The sequence below is a fragment of the Pongo pygmaeus genome, chromosome 9 (assembly GCF_028885625.2).
Source record: "Pongo pygmaeus isolate AG05252 chromosome 9, NHGRI_mPonPyg2-v2.0_pri, whole genome shotgun sequence".
Classification (NCBI taxonomy): Eukaryota; Metazoa; Chordata; class Mammalia; order Primates; family Hominidae; genus Pongo; species Pongo pygmaeus.
Genome location: NC_072382.2, coordinates 106,971,939 through 106,987,317, shown reverse-complemented (window position 1 = coordinate 106,987,317; position 15,379 = coordinate 106,971,939). Strand labels below are relative to the sequence as shown.

General features: G+C 32.3%; 1 long non-coding RNA gene across 1 annotated transcript; it reads left to right on the top strand.

Moving 5' to 3' along the window:
* The first annotated feature begins 1,281 nt into the window (after positions 1 to 1,281).
* On the top strand, positions 1,282 to 15,132 carry LOC134740338 (uncharacterized). The gene is made up of 3 exons (XR_010127736.1): positions 1,282 to 1,538; positions 5,410 to 5,573; positions 15,043 to 15,132. It is a non-coding gene; the product is annotated as an uncharacterized LOC134740338 (long non-coding RNA).
* The last annotated feature ends 247 nt before the right edge of the window (positions 15,133 to 15,379 follow it).

Genomic DNA, 15,379 nt, shown 5'->3' with positions numbered 1-15,379 from the left:
AAGATTATTATGTTAAGATGTAAAAGGGGATTATTTTTTCCCAAAAAATTTGATAAACTCAATCTTTAGGAAAATCACCAACAAGATCATATGGATGATAACAATGACAGTAAACCTAGTTTCTTATTAGTGGGCATTAGCTTGCAGAAAACAAAATTAGCTTTGTAAATGGATATTATTTGTATTACTATCTACAAACCATTATTTTTAGGAAAAGATGAAGTAGTTACACTATTTCACCCAAGATAAACGAATTCAGAAAAAAAAATACATTTTTATAGTTACTATTTACAGAGAATTTTATAAATGTTAAGATTCTAAAGAAGCCTTAAGCTTATTGAGCTAGTGTTCTCATTTTAACATGTGTGTGATTACAGTAAGCTGTATTAAAAGTCATCCTCTGAGTAAGGTTACTGAGGGAAAAGTGAGAGCCAAAACATTATAAATAACTCTAAACTGACTTTCGTAGGCAGTTTTGTTTTCAAAAAGCATACACAAGGCATACTGCTGATTTATTCTTCAATTTTGTTGAGCCTTAAATCTGCATGGAGAGCATGATCAGTGTTCTGAATGTCTGTTGACAGATACTCATAAAGAAAGGAAAGTCACTCAGCATGTTGTCTGAACTCTCAGACTGTATTAACAGTGTTGTGTCATATTTCCTTCCTGGCATATCATAGTGATATTTAAATCTCTCCTTTTATGCTTCCATATATTCACACGACTTATTTCAAAGTTTCCCTGCGTGTCAGAATTTGTAATTGCACACAAAAATATGAGGGAGCTGTAACTACATTTGAAATACAGTGTTAAGAATTATGTCTGATCCTGGTAAATTATCTGATATATGTATGTAAGGCTATTTAGAAATAAAAAATAATTGTTTCATGTAATGTATTAAGCAAATTATGGAAATTTTTTAAAATAAAGTGTTCCAAAATGAAATCAAATGTGCTGGATAATGGCCATGCTTGGGCTTGCCCGTTTTCCTGAAAGAAGCACATTCTAAAATAATATCATCTGATATAAAACCACTTTTCATTTTTGGAAGTTTTGAATGCACTTGACCTCTTTGAAACTATCAGATATATAGCATATTGGAAATATGGAAAATATAGATAAAAACGCTCAATAATTTTTAAATAACAGGTTATTTCCTCCTCTTCTGAAATTTTTAATTTAAAAAATTAAATGACATGGTATTTAAATGATGTTTTATCATTTAAGCTTGAGGAGATTTTGATGTAATTATTTATATTATAATTCTTCAGGTTGTTCTGCAGTAAGCAAGTCTATGCAAACCTCTTCCCAAAGTCCAAGGAAACTGAGAGACCAAAGAAAGAGGCTGACAAATCCAATTTTTCAGAAAGTAACATCTAATGGAAACTTATGAACAGAAACCATGTCTGTGTTTCGGGCAGCTGTGAGACAAGATGATGGATCCCAGTGCCATTATCCCCCAGACCCAGGTTTTATAAACCACAGGGAAGGAATGTGTAGGATAACCGAAGTTGACACCTGAAGGAAAAGCAAAAATGGTACGTGAATCTGCCCAAGGGCAGGATTTATTGTCAAGGTTGTTTTGACCTAAGGGTAGGATTTATGTTAAGTACACAAGAAACAGTGATAAAATAGAAATCTTAGAGGCATTTCTGGAACTGGAGTTAGTCAGAAGCCAACATGGCAGATTTGCATCAAAGATGATTTGCCTTTAGCCTCCATGTAAGTACATACTACTGAACTCTAAATGCTTAAAGGAAAAGACTGTTTCCATTTTAGTATAGATTTAATATACTTACTAAATCTATATGGCATCAAAACTTCATGAATATTGTTAGCAAATGATTTTGGTAGCTCAGATAAGCATTATTACATTGTTGTTTATCTGTACATTTTTCACAGAAGTGCTTTTCAAATTCTTTTGAAAATTTAGTTTTACAGGGGGTTTGTAGTTTCAATAATTATACACACACACACACACAAAGGAGTCAGACAATAAAGAATTTTTCATCTTGCTATGAAGATTTTAACTGCCATAGATTCCTGTTCTTGATTTGTATTAATTCTATGTTTTTACTATTTTTAATAAATGTCTAGAATCATGTAATCATCACCCCAATGAAGAAATGGGACATTTTTATCTCAGGAGAAAGTTCCCTTTGCAGTCAATCCTACTTCCTCCCTCCACATCACAAAAGTGATTTGATTTCTATCATTATAGATTAGTTTTATTTGTTCTGAAGTTTAAATAAATTGATCATACAGTGTATAGTCATTTGCATCTAGCTTCTTTTGCTCAACATAATGTCTCTGAAATTCAATCATATTGTTTTCTGTATCTGTAATTAGTTCATTTTCATTGCTGACGACTATTCCATTGTTTAAATTTACCATGAATTGTTATCCACCCACCTGTCAATGGACAGTTTGTTTCCAACTCTTTACCAGGAATAAAGTTGCTATGAGCATTCTTGTATAAGTCTTTTTTTGGAAAGATGTTTTTATTTCTCTTGGGTGAATGCCCAGGAGTGAAATTGATGAGGTATATGGAAAGTGGATATTTAACTCTAAAGTGGCTGTACACTATTGCATTTCCACTCATAATGTATTAGAGTTTCAGTTACTCTGTATCCTCTCCAGCCATTGTAATGCTGATGCTTCTTAAATTTAGAGATTCTACTGGGGATGCAGCAGTATTTAATCTGGATTAGATTAGTTATTAATCTAAATCAATTTATTTGAATTTCTCTGATAACTAATGATATTGAGTATCTTTTCCTGTGCTTATTGGCAATTTACTAATTCTCTTTTGTAAAGTTTCCTCAAGTTTTTTTATAGTAGGTTTTTTCATACTATTGGGTTATGAGTTACTTTGATATTCACCTGTCAAGTCCTTTCCAGGGATATGTATTGAAATTTTTTCTACCATTATGTGGCATGCCTTTACATGTCCTTTAATGATATTTTTGAAAAGCAAACATTTAAATTTGCTGACATTATGTTTGATCTTTTACATTTTTTATTTCCTTTTTCATAAATGGATTTACCTTACAACAATTTAATTCCATTTACCTAACCTCCTCCTTTGCTCTTTTATTATGAAAACACAGTTAATAGTTAATAGTTAATATATATTAAACACCTGACACTATTATATTTTTTAGACAATAATTTTTTATAAAGAAGTCACAAGAAGAAACTACTATGTTTGATTAATTCTGAAGCTCTTTATCCTTTCTTTCGGATTCAAGGTTTTATTTGGTATCATTTTACTTCAGCCTGAAGAATATCTTTCAACACTTCTTGTAGTGCAGGTTTACTAGTGACAATTACCTTCAATTTTCATTTATCTAACTATGTCTTTATTTCAACATCTTTTTGGGAGTACATTATAATTAGAAATTATATTTTGGTATTTGTAAAGTTTTATTTATATTTTTTAGAAGTTTCACAATTATATGTCTAAATAAGGGTTTTGTTTGCTTGTTTGTTTGTATTCACCCTACTTGGGCTTCACTGAGGGTCTTGAGTCTATAATTTGATAATTTAAACCAAATTTAGGACTATTTTATTCTTTATTTTTAAACATCTTTTTTTCTTTCCTTCTTTCTCTCTCTCTTTCTTTCTTTCTCTTTCTTGGTTTTTGTTAGACTTAAGTTAATCCATTTAATGTTTTCTCACAGATTCCTGAGGCTCTGTTATTCTTTAATGCTATTCTCTCTATTTTTCAGAAGGGGTAATTTCTATTTATATGTCTTTGATTTCACTGATATTGATTTTCTGACATCTTCAAGCTACTGTTATTGAAGCCCAAATTCAGATTTGTGAACCCATGTGCAGCTGATGCTGAATGCTGACAAACAGGTGTTTGGAGGCAGAGAAAGGTTTATTTGATTTGGCCAAAGTGAGAAGGCAAGGTGGCAAGATCTCTCAAATCTACCTTAACAAAAAGAAGACGCAGAGAGTTTTCATGTGGCCAGGTAGTAAGGGAGGGGAGGTTTCAGGGAATCAAAAGAAAAGGCTATATTTCATCAGTCTCAGATAACACCTTGAGCAACCAGGTTTCTGGGGGTCAGCAGCTGGTTCACAAAGTCCTTCGAGGCATTCATTCCTTCTGGAAAACCTTTGTGTGAACCCAGAGTTATCACTTTCTGCTCGACAAACAAACTATACATCAGCAGTTTATAATTACGTTGTAGAAAAAAAGAATACTGGGCAAAAAGCTAGTGCAAGCAAGCAAGGACCTGACCCAAATTTTTATTATTTAAGTCACTAAAAGTGCTGGGGTGCTGAAATCTCGAGTGCCCTGGTAACACAACAGTTGAATTAATTTTGGAAAAATTCCATATTCATTTGGAGACTTTTTATAGTTTCTTTTTTTTGTTTGCTGATATTTCATTTATTGATTATGATACACTTTTGCTATAATACTTTAAATATATATTTCTTTATTTCTTCGAACCTATTTATAGTAGTTGCTTTAAAGGTTTTGTTCATTAATCTTAACATTTATGTGATCCTCAAGTTAATTTTTATTGAGTGATTATTTTGTTGGTGTGGTTAGGTGCATGTTTAACTATTTAAGAAACTACTACACTATTTTCCAAAATTGTTGTACCATTTACATTTTCATCGGTAGTGTATGAAAGTTCCAGTTCTTCTACATCCTTTTTAGCACTCTGTTTTTTGGTATTTTTAGTTTTAAACTTTCTAATAGTTGTATAGTAGTATCTCATTGTAGTCTTAATTTAAATTTCCCTAAAGACAAATGATATTGAGCATTTCTTCATGTCTTTATTTGCCAGCCACATATCTTTTTTGGTGAAATGTCTGTTTAAATATTTTCTAATTTTTAAAATTGGATTGCCTGTTTTCCATTGAGTTTGAAAGGCTTTTATATACTCTAAACTCAATTCTTTTATCAGATGTACTATTTGCAAACATTTTCTCTCAGTATGTGGCTTATCTTTTCATCTTCAACTTTGTCTTTTGAAGAGCAGAGGTTATTAATTTGATGAAATCCCACTTAACAGTTTGTTCTATCATCTAGCATGCTTTTAGTGTCACATCTAAGTAATCTTTACAATCTTAAGACTACAACGGTTTTTCCCTATATTCTCATAGATGTTTCAAACTTTTAGGTTTTGAATTTTGACCTGTGATCCACTTTGAATTATTTTTGATATGTGGTGAAAAGTATAAATGGAAGCTGTTGGTTTATTTTGCCTGTGGGTATCCAATTGATGTAAGACAATTTGTTAAAAAGACCTCCAATTTTTGCCTCCTCATTGAACATGACCATCACACTCTGCTTGGTCTCTATCTCTCTGTGCTGTGTTTTGGAAACTGTTCTCAGCCAAAGTGCAGAGATGTTCACGGGCTTCACCTATCGAGTTTTTCTTCTTTCAGGTATTGCTGTTTTGCAGTGATCATATTCCAGTGCTGAAAAAAGAGGGACCTTGCATATTTATTTAGTTTTATGTCAAGGGAGAGAAAGAGACACAAGGAGAAAGAGAGATTAAAAACTGATACTTCTATTTCCAGGATCACTATATAACTGTCCAATCACTCAGGTGAGACCATCTTCTTAAAATGCCTAAACTTCCTAATTCTATGCCTAAGAAATTTGGCAATATTTGAGTGTTGGAGTAATTTTGATGATTCATCAAGCAAATGCCTTTATTATTAACTTTAACTTTTATTTTTTTTCATTTATACAGCCATTGTTTGGTGCTTAACCTTCCACACACTGTAATTTAAGCCCTTTGGGAAGAGTAATATGTCTTCAGTGACACAATTTTGACCTATAGTTATGTAATTCCAAATCAGTATGATAGAAAAAATCTTCCAATCACCCTTTTGTAGAATCTTCTCTTGTTTCTTGAATGTTAAACGCCAAATATTGTTTTTATATATGCTAAGCAACTGTAAATTGTTGGGAGATGATTACTGAGCAAAACAATAATAAAGAAATATACTCTCTAATTACATTAAGACAACATGACACTTCAGTTTCAATAAAAGAACAGATGAAATGGAAGTGATATTCATAGTGAGGAGAAAAACACAGTGTGAGTTGAGGGTGAAAGTGGGGCTGGGAATCATCTACTTTGGAGTAGCCAGGGTAACTGAATTGGAAGTAGAAGCTGTAAGAAGGAGGAAAAAAGTTATAATTTAAGTAACTTAGAAAGAAGATTTTGACTTGCAATAGGAGATTACTAATGAAAACAATATATTTTTAAGATCTATCCTACTTTAGACCAAGTAAAAAAAACTCTGAAAAAAGAAATTTTTACTAAACTTAACACCTATAGGTAATAAAGATAGACCATGAGTAATTTTTAAAAATTACTCTTTAAGCCTGTCTGTGTTTAATTTCCTTATTTTATATATATTTTTATATATATATATATGCAGAAAGAATTTTGTTAAGAACATAACTTTGAGATAAGACAGATGTGGATTCAAATCCTAATTCCAGCACTTATAAGAGGTGTCACCTTAGTGAAATTACCTTTTAACTTCAGTGTCCTCTGTTAAAGTGGGTTGTAGTACTATATGTAGTTTTGGTAAGATAAAATTAGATAATTTACATGTTTTTGGTATAGTGTCTGGCATATAAAAACACCAGTTGTTCATTGATTATTATTTATTATTATTAATGTTGCTATTATTTTCATCATCAATCAAGAAATCCATCCTGAGAGCTGGTTATTTCTGTGATCATTTCACCGCACAAAAAGATATAGTGATTCAGAGGTAAAATCGTTCCCAGGCAGGAGACTCAAGAAAAAGCCTAAACCCTTGGAAGGAGGAAAGATGGGGAAGTAGACTGAGGAGGTGAGAAAACTATTGTACTGACAGTAAGCATGGAATCTAGACCATCGTACAGGATCAGAGCTATATATGATTATTGCTGCCTTATTCACCTTTACAAAAGCCATCTATGTTTTACTTAGTTTTCAGATAGGTAAATTCCCATACTTTCTCTTGGATATGCCTATTTGGACAGAAAGATTACAGAATGTGTTATATTTGAAAAGACAGTGAAATAAGAATACCTCATATTGCAAGTGTTAATAGCATTTACAAAAACCATAACAGAAAGGTAGTTAATGAATTTCTGAAATTAAAATCAAATTGACGGCTGAATAAAAAATGCAGCACTTTTGGAAGCAATTTGGTACTCTACACAATGAGCCTTAAACTCTCCATGTTGTGTGACTTAGAAAGAATACTTCTACGAAGCCATTCTACAAATGTAATCCAATATACAGGGGAATCTACTTGCATTAGTTTTAAAAATCTTGGTATTATTTGTAATTTGAATCTTCCAATTTGCTGCAAATATACAGCAAGAAGGAAGTGATTGATACATTATTAAATATTGCTTAAAAACCATCAACACCACAAAACCATGTAGTAATATAGCAATAAAACTATTTGATATATTAAGTCCAAAATGCACTATATTTACAAAATGATTATAATAATGTAAAATAAATACAGAATAATAAAATGGGAGAACACATTAACACATCAGCATGCTGACATTATGCAAGTAGAGAGATTGGAATGTTGTTTTTCCTTTATTTTGTTTATCTAAAATGTTTTAATAATAGAATAATTTTCTCATACTTTCTTTTATGAAAATGGAAACCATTTGATTAAAAAATAAGGATTGATGGTGCTTTTTCAGGAATTTACCACAAATTTCAATATAAAGTTTACCCTAAAGAAACATACGTAAGCTTTAATGATTTCACAGAATCTGGCTTCAGTGAACTTAAAATTCATACAATTTAGATTTTAATCTAATGCTTATTTCTCCTAGAGTCCTCTCTATATCTCTTTCTAACTGGACTTACAGCTTTAGCACATCTCATTATAAAAGTTATCTTCTCTGTTTTTTGGTCATTCCACTTTTCAAAGCAGTGAAAATGTTCTTTATTCTGTTGATTTAAATCAGTTTCTTTATAGATTACATTCCCATGTTTTGAGGTCTAATCCCTGTTTTACATGCTGTCTTCCAAAAGTATAGACTCTAATCATGCAAAAACAATGCAAAACAAATAGAAACCAAACAACAAAATACACAGATTTCCATTTACCTGGCATTGAGTCTCCTCAGTATTTTAGTCACACTATTCTTAATGCATTTGAAATTTATCTTTAATCTTCCTTAAAGTTTATCACTGAGATTTGAGTACATTTCTGTAGTTTTGATCTCACTAGCCCAGAGCAGGAAGAGATCATCACCTTTTTTCCATTCCATTAATGAATCTTAAAATATAATTAGCTACTTTTGGCTTCATAGGGAAAATGTTTTTAAAGGGGCATAGTTTATAAGCAGAGATTACTTTTGAGCTTTAAGCTTGATCATAACTGGCTTTGTAATAAAAAAATCAATTTCTATGTTTCCATCCTCTCAGCTTTCTAGAAATCAATAAGACTACCAAAAACACCCCACAAAACATGCATTCAACTCAATAAGGTGTTAGTGAATCAATGCAAGCAAAGAAAAATCATTTTATGGGAACAAAAACTTACACTCTATGAAATTTAACTGCTTAATCATATACCACGCAGTACATTTCAAATATGTCTTGAGAGAATAGGAACTATATCAAAAGATTTTCTTTACTTTGCTTTTATATATTTCTTATAGCAAAGAGTATTCATCTATTTAAGACACATTTAAAAAAATTTCCTGACCCAAAGATATATTATTGATTGATTGAGACATATGAGTTTTATTCAACCTATTCCTTCTTTACTTAAGATGCTTCCTTGAATTATAGTTGACATAAATTGATTTGAGGACTTCAAGAACTGGCTTCTTTCAATTCTTTTTAAGATTTCATTGATTATTTTTTCTTGGATTGAATCTTTGGAATACCACGTGCAGTGTATTCCTGTTTTTCATGCACATTAATAAATTAATAGTATTCTATGCTTACTAAAGCCTAGTTTTCTGAGAATTTTTAAAATGAAGACACTTTTATTTTAGATCCAAGTCATTAGGTTGGTCACTTTATCTTTATACATAAAATAGCTTGAAAAGTCCTGGCAAGGATGTTGTATTCTTTCCCTAAATTTGAATACATAGTACTCTTACCTGTGCAAAAAGACCATTGGGTGCAGGAACTTGTGTTTCCTTACAGTTTATCAACAGATAGGTTGCAGAACAGTGATGACTGCTTCGAAGCACAACTTTAAAGTGTGGTTTCAAATTGGGCAATCATTAATAATAGAATTCTCAACTTGGAGCTTTAAACACAGTGTACAAAAGCAAATAAATGGGCTTGAAAATCCATTATGGAGGGGAAGCATATTATATTGAAATGAACAAAATATATTAGCACCACTTGAAGCACTATGTAGTAGGCAGATATTTTTCATATAAACAGGTGAGGCAGTAGCCTGTCTTCACTCTGCAGTATAGAATACATGGCATTAACAAACTCTCAAACACTTTTTTCTTGAGGTTGTTAACTAAAATATACATACATATTTCTTATGGCGTTTTGCCCCAACGTTCTATTCTATTGCTCAAATTTTTATGATTACATGAAAATGTGGTTCATTTAGACCTTTTGGCTAAGAGCAACACTTACTAATGTCTCAATTCTTTTGGTCTACAGAAAAGGCCTTATCTCAACATTTGGCATCATGAAGAGATTCCGTTGTGATAAAAAACTAATCATAGGATGGAATACTTACCACTTAAAGAAAATTGGTATACTCTTTGACAGTATCATCCACCATATGCACACTCTCACACATGCACACAACCCACGTTATATTTCTTAATATCAAAAACAAAAATTATATTATTATTTTTAGGTTATTTATTTCTGCCTCTCCAAATAGAATACACACACAAAAAAGTTTTTATTGGTTCAACTGCTGGAGCCACAGTGTCCAGTAGAGTGCCTTCATCGCAGTAGGTACTCTTATTTTTTATTAAATAATCTAGTTAGGCCGGAAGCAGTGGCTCACTCCTGTAATCCCAGCACTTTGGGAGGCTGAAGTGGGTGGATCACGAGGTCAGGAGATCGAGACCAGCTTGGCCAACATGGTGAAACCCCATCTCTACTAAAAATACAAAAAAAAAAAATTAGCTGGGCGTAGTGGCACATGCCTGTAGTCCCAGCTACTCTGGAGACTGAAGCAGGAGAATAGCTTAAACCCACCATCACACTACTGTACTCCAGCCTGGGCGACAGACTGAGACTCCATCTCAAAAAAAAAAAAAAAAACAAAAAAAAACTAATTAAAGACATTATATAGAAATACTTAATAGGTAAGTAAATAAATATCGAATGTATAAGTAATTCAATAAATGAAAAATAATTGTAATAGTAGGACCTTTGTCTTCATTTAAAAACATAGAAACAACAGGGCTTACTTAAAATTTAAAATAAGATGCTACAAAGAAAACATTGGTCCAATAGTTATATATTTTATGGTATTTTTGGATGAGTGATTAAAAAAATGGAAACTTTCATAATGGCAATTAGTTTACCGGCATTAACTTCTTAGCAGTGAATATGAAGTAGCAATGGGAAAATCTAAAGAAAACTATCTTTGAGAATTCGGAAATGCAGTCCTAATGAAAATAAAATGTAAAAGTTCAAAATTGTGACCATTTGTATAGATGAACTTTTAGAAGTTATCGGAGTGCTTATATTCACAGAGTCAATTCAAGGGTTGATTTTTTGGAGGTTTAATATGGATATATTTAATAGCATATAGCCAGGTAATAGTGGAAATTTCCATCAGTTTTTCTGGCTGCTGTCCCTAATTATAGACTCTTGAACATAATCTCAAATGTCATTGGTCTTCTCCTATTGAACTCAACTTCTTCATTTAGTTTTCCCTTTAGACTTTATCTTTTGGGTTTCAGCCTAAAGCTACTGTTATAGACACATAAGGATGTATACTTAATATATATATATATATATAGAGAGAGAGAGAGACATATATATAACATATGTATATTTACATATTTATATTTTATATTTCTCGGGAACTATCTCTGCACATGTGCTTTATTCACATTGAGACCCATGTTGCCCTGCATTAAAAAAAATGCCAGAGCCCAACTAAAATTTCCATATGCTACTTTAATTTCATCATTTCCTTTTCAGGGATGATTCAACAATGTTTAACTCAACAAATATGTGTTGAGCACTTTCTATGGGACAGGTACTCTAAATCCTACAAGTATAATACTTAACAAAACAGACAAAGGTGTCCTCATAGGACTAAAGTCCTTGTAAGGAGTAACATGTAACAAACAACAGACCTACTGAATAAGCTAACAATGTGGTTTAGTAGAAGCTAGAAGCTGATAAAAGCTGATGGGAAAGACAAAGGTGAGCAGGTGATAGGAGAATCAGAAGTATGGAAAATAAGTGTCAGCAACAATTTTACATTATTAGAGCTGTGGTTATTAAGGGTATAGAATGTGAGTACAAGTATAAAGACTTACTTTGATAAACTGCAATATATGTAAAATAATGTGGAGGTAGAAGTGACTGAGGCAGAGAGATCGATAAGGGGGAAATCATGATTGCTCATTTTAATGGGCATCAGGTAGTGCATTATTCAGAGACATTTTGTATTGGAGATATTTAATGGAATAAACCTTAAGATATTCAACCAACAGTTTGGAATTCAAGTGCAGCACTTTGCAGAGAATTTGAGATTGTAGGTGACTTTTTTTTTCTGCGTCTGACCACCTTTTCTATGTTTGGGGTATCCCTTTACATTATGGGGTAGTTTCTTACTCTAGAAACAAAAAGATGCCAGGGAAAATTTTCCTAGCCCTCCTTGCAGCTGTAGTCCAGATTCACAATCAAGGCTCTAATAATACAATTTATCTATGTGGATTTTAAAACAGAAAGCTAGTACGTGAAAAAGCAAGGGTAATACATACTCCCATTTTTAAGGGGGTAGAAAAGTGCCACTTACATCAGTTTTCAGAGTTATTAATAGATGCACTTAGACAATGGTGGAGCGACAAGGTCTGTTCCTGGTTCTGTTTTCATGTTACCATTTCTATGACATTTTGTGAGAGTTGTTTCCGACTGTCTATCCTCCAAACCAAGCTCCAAAGCCCTTCCCCCAAATTCTGTGTTTAGCAAAACATCCTTCAATAAATTTGTTTTCTGACTGATTCAGGCAGAGTTACAATTGTTTAGGAATACAAAACAAAACAAAACTACTGACAGTGGGACCAAAGGCATATATGAAGGCGTCATATATGAATACATGTAATAATTGAAATTAAAGCATAAAGAGTACAAATAAAGTAATTGAGAACTAAAGAAAATAAAAAGAATTCAGTGGGAATATTTGATGGAATATACTTGGAAGGAGAAAGAAGAATCTAAATAGGAGTAGTCTTAATATGGGAGAAAAACCACTAAATGCTTTGTAAATAATAAGATTAGAGAGTATTTCAGGGAAGCCTCAAATAGAGATCATTGAAAATTTTATTCAGAATTTTTAAGAGCTTTTTTTAGTAACGAGATTATTTAGTGACATTCTTACAAACTCACAGCTACCTAAATTAAGAAAGCACCATGAGGTAATCACATTAGTAATCTAACTAGTAATGTCCTTTGCATCAATTCAACCACATTCACCACCATCAGCACCGCATAATTTAGTGCTTAATTCCTTCAATTGTACATACATATATATATGTGTATATATATATATATATATATATATACACATATATATGTGTAAATTTGTCATGCTTGCCAGGTAACAACTTCCAAGGGAGTATGCAATATTATTTATATTTTCCTTATGTCCTAGTCTAAGATATTGCACTGGAATGTTCTCCAAACTATCTAGAGGCTGTCTGTGTTTCTTGGTATCTGTGATATCCCTACTTACTTCTGCTGCCTTAGCCTGTTTCTTGACACATGCAATTTTCCATTCTGCATTTCACGGCCGAGTAGACTCTCAGTTATGTCACCATAATTTTATTTTCAATTCAGATCTTTGGTTCATGAGTTGAACATCTTCTCTGCACTTTGTTGTGTACATCTGCGCGTTTTCTCAACGCCCAAGGGAAGAATACACAGAAGTGTGTGATTCTAGCACTTGCCCACCACTGAGGTCTGGAAGTGGAGCATAGCTCCTTTAGCAATCTCAGCAAAACCTTTTGGGGTTCCACTGATTCAGTTGCTAAGAAACTTGTTATTCAGAAATTTTGAGAATAGCTTTGGGTTCTTCCACTGACCTCCCTCTTGTAGATGAGGTTCTTGAACCACTTTGAGTGCTGAATATCAGCTTCCTATACTGGTATTGAATACAATTGAAACCTCTGCTTACTGCTGTCTCCTCCATGGACACATACTTGATTTCCAGAAATTTGTTCTGGTTATTTTAATTAAGGATAACAAAAAGCTGTTGCCTGTCACCTGTCATCATCTCAAGCGAACCTGACTCTTAACAGAAGCTCCAGAAGTAAACTCTCCTAGAAGTTTGTCTTCATCATCTGTGACACAGGCTTTTCTGCTCATTAATTATTTTGAGAGTGTTCATTAATAAAGTAAAATCATTGAGCAGCAAAATTACAAGATGTAGTCCCAAAATTTCAATTTTAGATATTTCAGAAAAAAACATGACTTGCAACCTTCTTTACTGGCAATTTCTTATCCGCAGAGTGACTAGATTAAAGAGTACCTTTGGAAGTTAGATATAACATATCACATTTTTTCTGTTAACAGCATTGTCCTTAGACCTGAGCAGGGGGGCAGCTGCTTTACACTCCACATATGTAGTCTGTGGCAACATGCCACAGACACACTAAAAGGCTATGAAATAAATTAAGTGCAACTATAAAATTATTCTAATCAAATCCAGAACTTGAACAGTTCAGATGAAATACCTGGACTGCCTTAGTCTTTACTAAACAAACATTTAATTATGATCAATATAATAAGAATATAAAAAGGCAATTATTTCTATCAAATTCAGATCTCAGAAGCAACAAATGCAACTCTGATCTATTAGAAAGGTAATATATATTCAGAAAATTAGCAAATTCTATGAAAACTCATGAAAATATTCATCACATCTTTCTGGCATTATAAAAATATTTCTATCAAAACAGCTTCTGATTCAGTTTAATTATATAAAATTACTTTGGGTTACATGGCAGAAATTTCAGTATTTTATTTTGAATCATTTTTAAAATGGAAAAAAGAAAATGTAGTAATTAGCTTTTAAATACTAACTTAAAATGCAATGTATTTTGCTTCTACTATTACATGTACTACAAGTTAGTTTCACATTTAGTTTTTCCAATTAAATTATCTGTGGCTAGAAACATTTGATACTCTATTAAAAGACCACAAATCCACTTGGAAACAAAACATTTCATATCTAATTGTAGAACTGAAGAACAAAGCTAACTAAATTAAAAATATCAACAGTATTGAATCAAGACAAATACATTAGAAAACAGAACATTAGTATAATATTATTAAAAGGATGGTATCTTGTATCTACATGTAATCCCACATAATCGTGTACATGTTTTGGTCTTTACTAGCATAGTGTGTACTAGAAAAAAAAATAAACATTTCTGAATTTATTAAGTATGATATTAAAATTTGATCTATAATGAACAAATTCATATGAAGGATAAAAATAATTTAATGACAGAAATAATCACTATGTAGGATGGAAAATTTAAGCTAATATTATTAATCAGATGCATAATACATTTAGAGATCCTGTAATATTTAAAATAAATAATTAGGAAAAATATGACTTCTGGAATGGTAGCATGGTAAGTTCTACAAACCTTCTTTCCAGAAAATGATCGTATTGAAGAAACTATTTTAAAGAAGTCTTTGGAAATTGTTTCATAGCAAATAAAGAAATATTTTTTTCAAGAAAATCTTCTAAATTGTGATATCAAGAGCCAGCCTGTGTCACTTAGCCATGACTTGCTTTCTCCTTCTCCCTCCCATCTCAACATTTATTTTATTTCCTTTTTTTTTTTTTCAGACTCTCCAATCTGAGTGAGTAGGGCCAAGAAAATGAGGCTCTCTCTCTCTCCTCATCTCAGTTAAAGGATATGTTATCTCACCAGGAGGGGCAGGTTGCCAGCTTTTCTCATACCTCTCAGCAATAGCTAAATTCCTAACATTTGAAGCTAAGAAGTTGGGGTTTTTCTTCATTCGCTCAACCCCGTCTAGTAGAGTGGAGGCTCACTCCTAGTCATGGCAAGCCAAAAACAATTGAGGAAGTGAGCATCCCTCTCCAGCTCCCTCACAGGGTGGAAGATACATGTGGGGGAGGCAACCTGCGAAGATGAGCAGTTACCTTCCCTACCAACATGATA